This window comes from Mixophyes fleayi, chromosome 4 (assembly GCF_038048845.1).
Source record: "Mixophyes fleayi isolate aMixFle1 chromosome 4, aMixFle1.hap1, whole genome shotgun sequence".
In the NCBI taxonomy this organism is placed as follows: domain Eukaryota; kingdom Metazoa; phylum Chordata; class Amphibia; order Anura; family Limnodynastidae; genus Mixophyes; species Mixophyes fleayi.
Genome location: NC_134405.1, coordinates 43178476 through 43192809, shown reverse-complemented (window position 1 = coordinate 43192809; position 14334 = coordinate 43178476). Strand labels below are relative to the sequence as shown.

General features: G+C 42.6%; 1 long non-coding RNA gene and 2 other non-coding genes across 3 annotated transcripts in view; all 3 read left to right on the top strand.

Annotated features, from left to right (window-relative positions):
• The window catches only part of LOC142151305 (uncharacterized), a 130641-nt gene that overhangs the window by 96001 nt on the left and 20306 nt on the right, over nt 1-14334 (top strand). The window lies entirely within an intron of this gene.
• On the top strand, nt 7256-7396 carry LOC142155909 (U4 spliceosomal RNA). The gene has a single exon (XR_012691994.1). It is a non-coding gene; the product is annotated as a U4 spliceosomal RNA (small nuclear RNA).
• LOC142155978 (U4 spliceosomal RNA) lies at nt 8043-8183 on the top strand. Its single transcript, XR_012692060.1, has one exon. It is a non-coding gene; the product is annotated as a U4 spliceosomal RNA (small nuclear RNA).

The window sequence follows — 14334 nt, the reverse complement described above, 5'->3', positions numbered from 1 at the left end:
ATATTGTGGTGACCCACTCCTCTACGCAGTCCAGGTACATTTATTGGTGCGATTCATAAAAGTTCAGGGTTTTTAAGATATATTGTGGTGACCCACTCCTCTACGCAGTCCAGGTACATTTATTGGTGCGATTCATAAAAGTTCAGGGTTTTTAAGATATATTGTGGTGACCCACTCCTCTACGCAGTCCAGGTACATTTATTGGTGCGATTCATAAAAGTTCAGGGTTTTTAAGATATATTGTGGTGACCCACTCCTCTACGCAGTCCAGGTACATTTATTGGTGCGATTCATAAAAGTTCAGGGTTTTTAAGATATATTGTGGTGACCCACTCCTCTACGCAGTCCAGGTACATTTATTGGTGCGAATCATAAAAGTTCAGGGTTTTTAATAGATATTGTGGTGACCCACTCCTCTACGCAGTCCAGGTACATTTATTGGTGCGATTCATAAAAGTTCAGGGTTTTTAATAGATATTGTGGTGACCCACTCCTCTACGCAGTCCAGGTACATTTATTGGTGCGATTCATAAAAGTTCAGGGTTTTTAAGATATATTGTGGTGACCCACTCCTCTACGCAGTCCAGGTACATTTATTGGTGCGAATCATAAAAGTTCAGGGTTTTTAATAGATATTGTGGTGACCCACTCCTCTACGCAGTCCAGGTACATTTATTGGTGCGATTCATAAAAGTTCAGGGTTTTTAATAGATATTGTGGTGACCCACTCCTCTACGCAGTCCAGGTACATTTATTGGTGCGATTCATAAAAGTTCAGGGTTTTTAAGATATATTGTGGTGACCCACTCTTCTACGCAGTCCAGGTACATTTATTGGTGCGAATCATAAAAGTTCAGGGTTTTTAATAGATATTGTGGTGACCCACTCCTCTACGCAGTCCAGGTACATTTATTGGTGCGAATCATAAAAGTTCAGGGTTTTTAATAGATATTGTGGTGACCCACTCCTCTACGCAGTCCAGGTACATTTATTGGTGCGATTCATAAAAGTTCAGGGTTTTTAATAGATATTGTGGTTACCCACTCCTCTACGCAGTCCAGGTACATTTATTGGTGCGATTCATAAAAGTTCAGGGTTTTTAAGATATATTGTGGTGACCCACTCCTCTACGCAGTCCAGGTACATTTATTGGTGCGAATCATAAAAGTTCAGGGTTTTTAATAGATATTGTGGTGACCCACTCCTCTACGCAGTCCAGGTACATTTATTGGTGCGATTCATAAAAGTTCAGGGTTTTTAATAGATATTGTGGTGACCCACTCCTCTACGCAGTCCAGAAAGATACCTTGTTGCAACGTTTTGGACTAATAACTATATTGTGAGGTGTTCAGAATACACTGTAAATTAGTGGAAATGCTTGTTATTGAATGTTATTGAGGTTAATAATAGCCTAGGAGTGAAAATAAGCCCAAAAACTTGATTTTTAAACTTTTTATGTTTTTTTAAAAAAAAATCCGAATCCAAAACCTTAAATCCGAACCGAGACCTTTCGTCAAGTGTTTTGCGAGACAAATCCGAACCCCAAAAATAACGAAAATCCGGATCCAAAACACAAAACACGAGACCTCAAAAGTCGTCGGTGCACATCCCTAGTTTAAAGCATATAGGTCAGTGTAAGACGCTGGGATGCAAGCTTAAATGTTTTGATCAAAATGTGAACTAATACCTCATGTTTTCAATTTGCTAGATACACACACAGATATGCAGTGTTAATGATAAGCGCTGACAACTGTCTTTTTGTTTTGTATACATATATGGGCATTTATATTGCCACGCAGCTGGTACCATATATAATATGGGATATACCGAGCACGGGCTTGTTTTTGCTCTGGTCTAGGTCTCCCTACCTGATAGAAAGCATCATCTCTGACTCCTGTTCGTGCTTATACTTTGTGCCTTTGTTCCTGGCTTCACTCGTTATCGGTTTCACTTTCGTGACATATACAAAACTAATAGTATACACATTTAATAATAGCACCATTTCTCCCAACAATAAATACATAGCATACACATTTAATAAATAGACTCCGTACCTCTCACACTTACCTTCATCCAGCCAACTTTCTCGGAGAGGCAGACTCTTCTGTCTGACTCTCTTGCAGTCTGCACACATGTGACAGCATGCATGTCATGTGGTACGCATCCCATGTGATGTGTCGGTGGCAGATAGGTGGAGGCCACCACTTATAGGGGAGGGTAGGAAGGGGTCATATGATCTGCAGCTGCATGGAAATGAGTGGTCCCAGAGGAGGGGCCAGCCACCAAGAACATTACAGTGCCTGGTCTGGGTGGCCCTGAGAGGGGAAGCACGAGCCATGTACCCCCGGTGTCTCTACCCTCAATCCAGCTCTGCCCCTGGTGGCTTTCACAAGGAGAATTGGCATTAAGCAGTATACCCGAATTACGGAAGCCAGGTATGGTGTCAAACTGCATAAACTTTGGGCCCCACTGGCTACAACTAGGGCGTTTGCATTTATAGAAACGTAAATGACAAAGTTGGATCTCCTCTGTTGCTCATCTTATAGGTGCACCAATTGTAAAGTCAAGTAGGATTATAGAATATATTGTCCACACTCTATAGTGAACACCAGTACGGCCACCACCAGGTGGAGAACAATAAGGACAGCTGCAGTTGTTTTACCCAGGACTCCGCCAGTTCTGCATTACAAAGCCGGCAAATTAATTCCACTCACCACTTAAAATGTAAGGACCGCAAGGGAGTGTGAGGGCCAATCACAAGCTGCAATCCCAAGGACTGTGCAAAGAACTGGAAGAGTCCTGGTTAAAAAAAATACACTTACTTAGTAGATGGTAATGCAGCTTTAATATGGCTTCATAACAAATCTTTTTCTCAATATAGCTGCTGACATTACTTAGACCCTAGAGGTCCATATTCATTCCTTTAGAGCTACCAACAGTTCATGTTTTCAGAATTTCTTTAATTAAGTACAGATGAGTTAATCTATTTGGCTGGGTTAGTATTTATCCCACCTGTTTCTACAAACAGAAATCCTGAAAACATGACCCTTGAGGACTGAACTTGGACACCTCTGACTCCTAGGCCCTACTGCTGTCTCTCTTCTGTCTGCTGGGAGTGAGGACTACTGTGTGCAGTGTGAACTGCAGCCATGTCTCCCTGGCAGGCTGCCAATAAAGTTAAAAAAAAAGAAAAAAAGAAACAATCTGACAGGATGTCAATAAAGTTAAATAAAAAAAAACAAAAAAAAATCTCTGTAGCTGGCCAGTACTCCATGGCAGAAGACATGGGAGGAGCAGGGTAAGTGTGTGCATAGTGTCCATAATTTATATGTGTGATATAATGTGAATATTTTTAATCATTAAGTAGTTATGTTCCCCTGTATGCTATAAAATTCCATTCACTCTCATTCCCATTGCATATACAATACTGCCCCTTCTAAATTTTCACTTTGACCACTGTGTGTGTGTGTATATATATATATATATATATATATATATATATATATAATAACATTTTCTCTATCTCTGTTTAATGTAGGTTTAGACCACATGCCCTGCCTGGACGTGCCGATATTTGCAGTTCCTCAGTAGATACTGAGCCACAGCCTGTCAATCTTTAATGCAGACGTGGAAATAACATCATCATCATTTATTTATATAGCGCCACTAATTCCGCAGCGCTGTACAGAGAACTCACTCACATCAGTCCCTGCCCCATTGGGGCTTACAGTCTAAATTCCCTAACACACAGACACACACACATACATGGACTAGGGTCAATTTTGTTAGCAGCCAATTAACCTACCAGTATGTTTTTGGAGTGTGGGAGGAAACCGGAGCACCCGGAGGAAACCCACGCAAACACGGAGAGAACATACAAACTCCTCACAGATAAGGCCATGATCGGGAATTGAACTCATGACCCCAGTGCTGTAAGGCAGGAGTGCTATCCACTACACCACTGTGAAAAAGGGAAAAGGTACAGGTAATAGTGCAGTAAGTTTATCAAGTGCAAATGCTTGTTTCGGGTGCAAGGTGGCTGTGTATAAAAGATAAATAATCAATTTAATTAGTCGAATATGATCTTGAATCCCCTTTTGTTTCTCCTTATGGATTGGTAGCATTTCCTTAGGCTGTTCAGAGAAGACATGGACCAGGAATAAATAAATAAATGTATTCATAAAAAAAAAATATTTTCACTAATGAAATACAAGTGCATTAATAAAACATATAGACAATCTTTATTTGTATAAAGATAAAAAAAAAAAAAAAAACAGACATTAGATTCAAGTGTACTGCATACTTGCCTACTCTCCTGGAATTTCGGGGAGTCCTCCTTGACTCCCAGAAGAGTAGGCAAACCTCCTGTTTTTGCAGAAATTCACTGCATTGTGCATTGATTGTAGGGGGGTGGGGCTTAATTATGTCATTAAGCCACGCCCCACTATTCAATGCCATGAATTTTGGTGTTTTATAGTGGGGGTGGGGCTATAGTGACAATGTCACCACACCCCCTCCTACCCCTTGTCTTGGCATGTATGGTGTACTGTGTGACAGAGCAGCTTTAAGTACAATACACCATGAGACGGTAGATAAAATTGTTGGCTAACCTGTGACACTCCAGGTGTTGCGACACTACAAGTCCCAGCATACCCTTCCAGCAATAAGCTGCTATATTTTGGCAAAGCATGCTGGGACTTGTAGTTTCACAACACCTGAAGTGTCACAGGTTAGCCAACACTGAGATAAAATATACATCAAGTACTGCACTAACCATGCATCACTTTAACAACCAACAGTTTCAATTAAGCAATGGGTGTGAGGGAAAGGTAGGTGGGGTATTTCATGAGAAGGTGAACCTGACCATTGTTTTTATCAGAATCATTATCAACTTTCAATTTTTAATTATTTTGTTTGTAAAAGCCTCAAGTTTAATATTCTATGAAAGAAAAATAATTTTCCAGCAACCTGTATTGTTTTTAATCATGGTAGAAATTCATATGTTGATAGCTGCTAACTGAAGAAGTTGTTTCCAAAGGTGCCACCATTGCATATGCATCAGCTGCTTATGTTCTGCAAGTTCTTAGTGAGTCTGGACGTTGTTTAAAGTGTTTACTTCAAGATTCATATGAGAATTTGTTTGAAAAGGTAAGTTTATGTATAGTATTTAACATGCAAAAACAGAATGCTTTATTTGTCCTGGCCGTAGGCAAGAAACACAATTTGTTTTTGTAGTGAAATATTTTTTTGGAGGTTAGTTGTACAGTTGGTTAGGAGTTAGCATTTAAGTTCATTACCTCTAAAAATCATTAATTGAATTATACAGTTGCATTATTGGGATTTTAACCTTTTTTTAAACTGTCCCACCTGTGACAAATTGTTAGTTTTATTTCAAAACCATTGTGGTGGTGTATAGAGCCCAAAATATGAGAATTGTGTCGATGTCCCAATGTTTATGGACCTGACTGTATGTCCTGCTACACAACGTACTGCTTGTGAAGGCAGAGCTGTGTGCTTCTAACAGTAGTGCGTGTGTATTTGTCTAAAATGATAACCATGGTACATAATAGGGGCCCTGATAGCTGCTCCCAGTTCCTGGACAGGACACAGCCTGCAGAGCAAGCCGAGGAGCTCGAAGTATCACAAGATTTAGTAATCTTGTGAGACAAAGAGTTTCCCTGCTCATTCTACAGGAAGTTCCCACCCTGATGGATGTCAGCAGCACCAGAAGCATAGATAAGTACAGTGGGCTGGGGGAGTCATAATGTGCCTGGGGGGGTGGTGTGATGTGGGTGGGAGGGCGTGATAAATGTATTGTTTTATTATAATGTATGTATCAATGCCCCATGTTGGCCACACCCACAACACAATGCGGTCACGCCCTTTTTCGGCGCCGCTGCTGCGCGACGGCACACAGTTTCTTTCCTACTGGAACTGAGGTGGGCCTGTGTATTTTTAAATGTCAGGGCTGATTTTTAGTCCCAGTCCGGCCCTGTGTAGATGTGTATATGCCATACTTACCAACTCCCGGAAACTTGTTTCCGGGAGAGGGTGCGTGACTTGAGGGCAGGAGGGAAAACGTAATTTGCGTCGTGGGGGGTGGGGCCAAAATGACCCGATTGGCCTCGTCCCGCCCCCTCCCACCCTCCAAAATGGCGTGATTCACGGTGTGAGATTGGGATGCGGGAGAAATGCCAGCTTGCCCGGGAGCCAGCTTCCCCGGGAGACTGACCCGAATTTCGGGAGTCTCCCGGACTTTCCGGGAGAGTTGGCATGTATGGTATATGCTGTGGGGCTTAAAGACGCCCCAATGGGTAGGAGCATTGCACTTGGTCCTCTGACCAATAGGCCGGTTGCTGGAAGCCATAGGTGCTGTTATTTATATTTTGTACATACATGTAGTGTCTGTGTAACCAGGATAGAGAAAAGAACATCTTGGGTCATATTTATGCAGTATAACTAGTTATTTTAATATTGCTATGCGTGATATTGAGGTAAAATGTAAATGTTTGTATTTTGCCCTGTTTCTTTACGCAGTGAAAAATTAAAATAAAGCAGTGTTTGTTAGTATATGCTTCCAAATGAAACCCTGATCTGTCCCCCACAAATCTGATATGTAATACACTCCAATTTTTTTTTTTTTTGTTAATTGAATGCCTGGGATAAGTGCTTTCATGCCCCAAGTGCAGGAAAAAAGTGCAAAAGTAAAGAAGGGTCGCTGTATCCAAACCCTGGGGACTAAAATGTCCCTTTACCCTAGGACCTACTGAAGCTTCCCATGGTCCATAAACTTGCTCACCCCTGCAAGGTAGGGCATCAAAATTATTTGGGGGTGGGAACCTCAAGGCCAACACCCTTATTCGTCATGGAATTGCAGAGCCTATAAGGGTCTACCGCAACCCCCAGATCCGTGAAAAAAACATAAAAGTTAAAGTGACAAGGTATAAAATAAACAATTCCATGTGAGTTTCTGCATCCGTGATAACGTTAAGACCAGTGTAGAGAAAATAGATTAAATAACTTGCGTGACTTTTTTCTAGTAGGTCAAAATGCACACGCCTACTGTTTGTGATTCAGTCTCACTCATCAATGTCCTGAGGCACAAACTGCCATGAAAGGAAATGTCTGAGCTTTGGAGGAGTAGCTTATTAGCATATACACTCCCACAATCCTCAGCTTCCCTTGAACTAATGTGTCTCCACAAGCCGAGCCAGTATTCTATGTAAGGTGATCCTTGCTTGAAGATAGCATATTTAGCTTTGCGCAGTGGCAGTATCATAGCCAATGAGGTTTATCCGAGGCGTGATTATTGCTTATTGAAAACTTTTCCCAATACCCCGCCATGATGACTTGAAATATAGTCAGCATCGGCAATTTTTGACAGTCTCTCTGGAGACTGAATAATGTGGTTAAGAATAGATAAACTAAAATAATTATAATTGTGTGTAATGATAATATGACAATAAATGGGAGTTAAATTTCTGTTTCAAAGAAATTGTCAATTGGTGATGGATATACATGTGATGGCATCAAAGTGAAACAAAAAGTTATTTGCTTGTTAAAGGTATGGCTCTTAAATACTTCCTATTTATTTGTATTAAGTTACCAAATGAAAGTCTATCGCTACAAAAATATAAATATGAGAAACACTTTAGAGTACCTCTTATCCAGTGCGGTCATACAGTGGTTAAGATAGTTCAGAATCCAACTTTCTCCCCCTCTGACAAAATTCAGACTAGTGAAGAGAAAAGAAAGTAAAAGAACTCTTATTTTTTATTTAACAAGTTCAAAACACGCCTACATTTTGAGGTCTCTTCAATGGTAAAAGTCTCCTGCTGGGCTGCTTTGTCTCGGTCACTCAGATCAATGCCAACCTGAAGCAGTAAATGCCATAGACAGCAATGTCTGAGCTTGGGAGGAGTTACTTATTAGCATATCCACTCCCACAATCCTCCCTTCCACTTGAACTAATAATGATGCGTCTCTACAATGCTACCCAGCATCCGATGTAAGGCGATCATCGCTTGACTAATAGACTAGTTAGCTTTGCGCAGTGGCAGTATCATAGCCAATGAGGTTTATCCGAGGCGTGATTATTGCTTATTGAAAACTTTACCCAATACCCTGCCATGATGACTTGAAATATAGTCAGCATCGGCAATTTTTGACAGTCTCTCTGGAGACTGAAAAATATGTTTAATAATAGCTAAGATAAATTAGTTATCGTTAGTATCTGTTTAGTTTAATAAGTTTAGAGCTAAACTGTGTTTCTGATGCATCCTATAGCTAGTTACAACTACAGGTTTTTCACATGATAAATGACAGTTGGGTCCAATATTGCATTAATGCATGTGTTTCCATGAACGTGTTTTATTGTACCAAAGCGCATTGTATCGTTTCATTTGATTTTTAGAACCGGACTAAATATCTCTGTAAGTGATGGAACGATGTTGGGCAAATTCTGAAGTGTGTATGACCTCAAGAGCAGCAGTGTAAGCAGATCTCCATAGAATTTGTAGAGTCATGACTTTTTCAGTAGATGGTTATGACAGATGAAGAGCACAAGGTGTATAGTGTGTACGCATGAATCGCATGCTGATCCGGACTTTCAGTCATTGGTAAAATCGTTAAAGATAACACATGTCGCTTCCAACTGCGCAACATCGCCCGCATCCAACCCTTTCTCTCACAAGACGCCACCAAAATCATCATCCATGCACTCATCATCTCCCGCCTCGACTACTGCAACCTTCTCCTCACTGGCCTCCCCCTCTCACATCTCGCCCCCCTCCGCTCTGTACTCAATGCGGCTGCTAGACTCATCTTTCTCTCACACCGCTCCTCCTCTGCCTCCCCTCTCTGCCATGCCTTACACTGGCTCCCCTTCCCCTATAGAATCCTCTTCAAACTCCTTATCACCACTTACAAGGCTCTCTCCCTGTCTACTGCTCCCTATATCTCCAACCTCCTCACCATTCACACTCTTGCCCGGTCCCTGCGCTCTGCTAATGACCGCCGCCTCTCCTCCTCTCTAATTACCACTTCCCACTCCAGAATCCAAGACTTCGCCCGAGCTGCCCCCCTGCACTGGAATGACCCCCCTCGTTCCATTCGTCTCGCTCCCAATCTGTGCTCCTTCAAACGAGCACTTAAAACTCACCTGTTCCTCAAAGCTTATCAACCATCCACTTAACCCCTCATCTACTCTGCCCGATATTCCCTCTCTCCCCTGGCCCCTTCTTCTCTCCCCTGGCATCACCAGCTCCCTCTCGTGTCTGATTTGTCCACCCTCCCTTAGGATGTAAGCTCTTATGAGCAGGGCCCCTCTTCCCTCGTGTCTCCATACCTATTCTTCTGCTCTGTCCTTACTCCATACGGCTGTCCCGGAGTTACTGAAGCATTGGTACTTTGTGTTTATTGTTCTGTACTGTTTAACCCTGTATGGTCTACTGTTTGTACTATGTACGACGCTGCGGAAACCTTGTGGCACCCAACAAATAAATGATGATAATATAATAACATCGGGAGACGTTTTCTGTATTGTGTACCTAGCTTATCTCTAGTTTATTATTTGGAAGAGAAATTGATATTGCAGATCAGTTTAGCAGGTGGTTCCCGGAAAGCAAGGAATGGGCCTTGAACTCTTGATGTTTCAAACAAATTTTGGAAGGAATGACAGAAATAGCTGTGATAAGATGTGATCGCGTCAGAGAGAAACAACAAAGTTTCTTGTTTTTCAAGGGTGCAGAAGTGGAATTTAAAATTATCTTTAACACTTAATAACAGGGTGCTTTCCCCCTTCATCACCAGGACATTTTTTACATTTTTACAATGTGACAGATGAATTTTCTAACAGAAGTGGTTTCCCGAGGCGCAAATAATGTTAAATAACAATAACAAAGGTGTCAAATAACTTATGTGAAGTGTCAGTATGCAACATGAGAAATGGTAAACACACAATACAGTATATAACCATACACATGTACAAGTGTAACACTAGATGCAGTCCACTTTTGCCCTGTTTTCATTTTCAATCATCTTGATTTTTGGTACCAAGAAACCGTCCAGTGCTTTAATATTTTCTATGGCCTCATTGTTGTATTTCCTATCCTTGAATCTTGCTTTTAATGATGTTGCTTGGGCTTCAAATTCAGCGATGTCTGAGCAATTTCTACTCATCCTACTAAATTGTCCTTTTGGAATGTTGTTTAGCCAAGATTTATGATGGTCACTAGAGGTGTGTCTATCCACTGGTTTCATAAAAGTCCTTGTTTGTAGTTTTCATTTTTTCACTTAAATTTGTAGGTCGAGAAATTCAAACTATACTGATGTTGGCTATGAAGTTGAGGTTCAAGTTGTTTGTGCTAATGTACTTAATGAAGTGGTTAAGTTCTTCCAAAGAATCAGTCCAGGTACACACAACGTCGCCCATGTAAATGTGCCATTTTAACAGCTGGTCTTTGTATGGGTTGTTCGCCCAGATCTGAGTATTTTACCAGTCTGCCATGAACAAATTTGCATAACTAGGGGAAACCTTACTGCCCATAGCAGTACCTCGGACCTGTCTGTAGTACTGGCCTTGAAACAAGAAGTAATTATGCTGTAATGTGACTTTCATTTGGTAGCATATATAAATACAGTTTTATTTATTTTTTCATGGTGTATGATTTTTTTTTATTTCCTTGGTTTCACACTAAACATTTGTATTGAGTGGACCTACTTCTGTTGTGTACAGGGATACTACTTTTATATACTTTGTTCACTTGTTTGGTATATGAGAGGGTCCCAAAATAATGCCAGTTTTTACTTATACTTATGTTTTGGCTCTTTGCAGAAATGACAACAGAATATTAGGAACACTGTTAGGACACTGTCCTATCCTGGTTCTCATCTTGCCTATCAAACTACTTTCAGCATTTGTTTCTCTGTATCCACCTCCTCTCCCATCCAGCTTTCAAAAACTGCCTTCCGCTTCCCTGGCCGCCCGCAGAGTACGTTCCTCAATATGGAAGAAGTGAAGGCATAATAAGGTATCTCTGGGAACGGTGCCCTCTTCTTCTTAGGGAGACGGTGTATGCGATCAATGGATAAGTCTTGTGTGGAAGCCGAAGGGAGAAGTTTCTGGAAAAGGTTGGGGGCAAAGTATAGTAGATCTGCGTTTGAAATCTGATCTGGTATTCCCCAAATTTTGAGGTTATTACAACGCAATCTGTCTTCCATATCCGCCAACTTATCTCTCAAGGTGATAACTTCTGATTCAAGTTGTTCATGAGATGTAATAAGTTCGTTGTGCGAAGAGACCAGTTCCTCCGATTTATTCTCAAGATGAACCGTCCTGGAGCCCAGTGCCACAACATCTGATTGGATGGCTTTCATGGAGGCTCTCAGCTCAGCTGATAGGTCGGCTTTCAAGGTGGTTAACAGAGTTTGCATTGGGTTAAAGGAAAACAGAGCCTCATGATCGATCACGTTGGTAGAGGACCCAGGAGGTGGAGTAGACACCACAGCAATGTCAAGCTGCTCAGGATCGTTTTCCCCGTCCACTCTCTGTTTCCCTGGGAGGGGGGGGGGGTGGCGAAGTTCGATGCTTATTTTGCTTTAAGAAGGGGAGCTGCGAGGCTGCGCTAGACGGGTTGAGATTTTTAATCTTTTTGATTCTTTTGGGCGCCATATGGGTGAGTTGTCAGATCACCTTGGTATATGAGAATAGCTGGCAGATTAATGGCTTTATCCAGGTAGATGCATGAAGATGAAGTAGAAGGAGATATCCCAACAGTGAAATGTAGATAAGGGGGGTCACTCATTTTCAACGGAATCATACAGACACAACTTGAGGCTTGATCCTATGAACGAGCCTTGCTCGGCCGGGCAGAATAGGACACATGCGGGCGGTGGTCAGCGCATCTTGTATATTACATGGATATATTAACTGGAGCTAAGTTCTCTGTTATTCAGCAACTGGCCCAGAACCATTACATTGCAATGAATTGTGTGTCCACTGGGTGGCAGCAGACACCTGCAAGTGAATCAGAGCGTGGATCTATAAAGAAGTTACAGCGTGAACACTAGAGGTGCTGATTTGTCTGACCAGGGCAGGTAAGTATAACTGGGCAAGTCCTGCAGCGGATGGTAAGTAAAGGCCAGGGTGGGTGACCTATAGCCCCAAACTAGTATGGATTAATGCAAACTTATAGTAGGCTGCTCACCTGTGGGCTCTCTCAGACGCACGCTGCACACAGTCTCCTTTCAGTGGGCCTCAGTGTAAGACTGGGTCAATAGCTGGTTAATGGATGCATGGGGTCCAGTCCAGTGTCCACGTAATGGAGCCAGAGTTGAGCTGAGGTAATGGAGAGGAGTGCGCTCCAAGTGGACCCAACAGTACAGTCACTCTTCAGTCCAATTGAATGCTTCTTACTTATTTCTGATTGATGTCCTACCCATCCAATCCCACTATCATATGGGATCCCATAAGATTATGTTCTCAACCCTCCACCTTTCTCTCTGTTCGCCTCTTCTCTTGGTTAAGTAATTTGTTCATTTGGCCTTGGTACCACTTCTGCACTGAAGACACCCATAGCTACCTCTCCTCCCTTTTTCTATTATGCCATCTGACCAACTGTTTTTCTGCGATCTCCACATGGTTCTACCAACACTACATAAAGCTCAATATGTCCGAAACCAAGCTTATCATGTTCCCTGTTCGTGTGGTCACCACCTCCCCTCCAGTCTCGCTCACCGTCAAAACACCACAATTTCCTCAGCTTCCCCAAGTCCACTACCTTGGTGTCACCCTTCACTCCACCCTCTGCTTTTCTCCTCACATTCTGTCTCTCTTCTATTCCTGTGGCCTCTAACTTTGAAATATTGATACAGTATGCCCCTTTTCTTACCCAAGATGCAACCAAATCTCATCCATTCACTCATCGTCTCCCACCTTGACTACTGCAACCTCCTCCTATTTGGTATTCCCCTCCTCCATCTATCCCCGCTTCAATCCACCCTTAATGCTGGAAAAAGACTGATTTTCTTCTCTAGCTGCTCCAAATCTGCTGTGTCACTCGTCAATGACCTGAGGCATTAACTGCCATGTAAAGCAATGTCTGAGCTCAGGAGTGTGGCTTATTAGCATATCCACTCCTCAGCTTCAGTTGAACTTATGATGATGTACAAAGATGATGTTTCTTCCGCCCATTACTTTGCCACCTACTTCAAAAACAAAATCTGCACCATTCAACAAGGTATTTCCTCATGCCAGACTCCATATATCACTTACCTTCTTCTACACTCCCCAGTTCAATCTCTGATCATTCTCTCCTGTATTTCCCGCCAAGTTCCCCACACCACCTCACCACAACACCCTTACCTACAAAGCCCTCAACAAAAACACCCGCTTCTCTGCCTTTTGGCTAAGATCTAGTGAGTACCTGCACCTGAAAGGACCATGGGAAAGCTTGGTCTGGCCAGAAGACCGGTAGCTCGAAAGCTAGGAACTAGTGTCTCTGGATTGCTGACCCAGGGGTGCCCGACTTCACTTGGGGATTGGCACCCTCACTTGATGATGGCACAGAGCACAAACCCCACTTCAGCTACCCACTCTTCCTTGCCCCGGCCTTCTGGCTAGGCAGGAACAATTTTTATCATCTCGTCTGAAAGGCTGGGGCCGCTTTGCACAGCACTTTTTATTTTACCCTCACTGTTTTGTCACTTGCCTTATTTTTATGTCATTTTTTTTCTCACCGATTGGAGGAGGTACGGCAGCCCTTATGGGTCCTATCTTCGAAGATCTAGGGGAGGTGGTGTGGTCCCAGTGGCTACCACCTCCCTGGACCATCTGAGGTCTCCCCTTAGGGGAGGCAGAAGATTACAATGCCAAGGGGAAAGCTTTGGCGGAACCCTTGGCAAAAGGGACCCCCCCTAGGCTTGCGGCGAAGGGGGTCTGAAGACCCTTGCTCCCCTAAGGGGCCTTTTGGCACCGGGGGGTCGGGGATAAAGGGGTCCCTTTCTCTTTTAAGAAAGGTCTGAATCCGTACCCTTATGCATGTTTTTTTTAAGTTTTACACTTTTTTTATTGAGCACTAGGGTGAAAGCACGTTACCGGCTTTCAATTAAATAAAAAACACCCCTGCATACATAAAATCTCATATCAAAATACTCTCCTTCCCGTCCTCTTATATCTACCTCTGACCTGCTCCTTGTCTCGTCTCTGATAACCACCTCTCACTCCCGCCTACAAGACTTCTCCTGTGCTGCTCCCCACTTATGGAATTCCCTGCCACGCTCAATCAGACTTTCTAACAGCCTTGAAATCTTTAGATGCTCCTTGAAAACCCATCT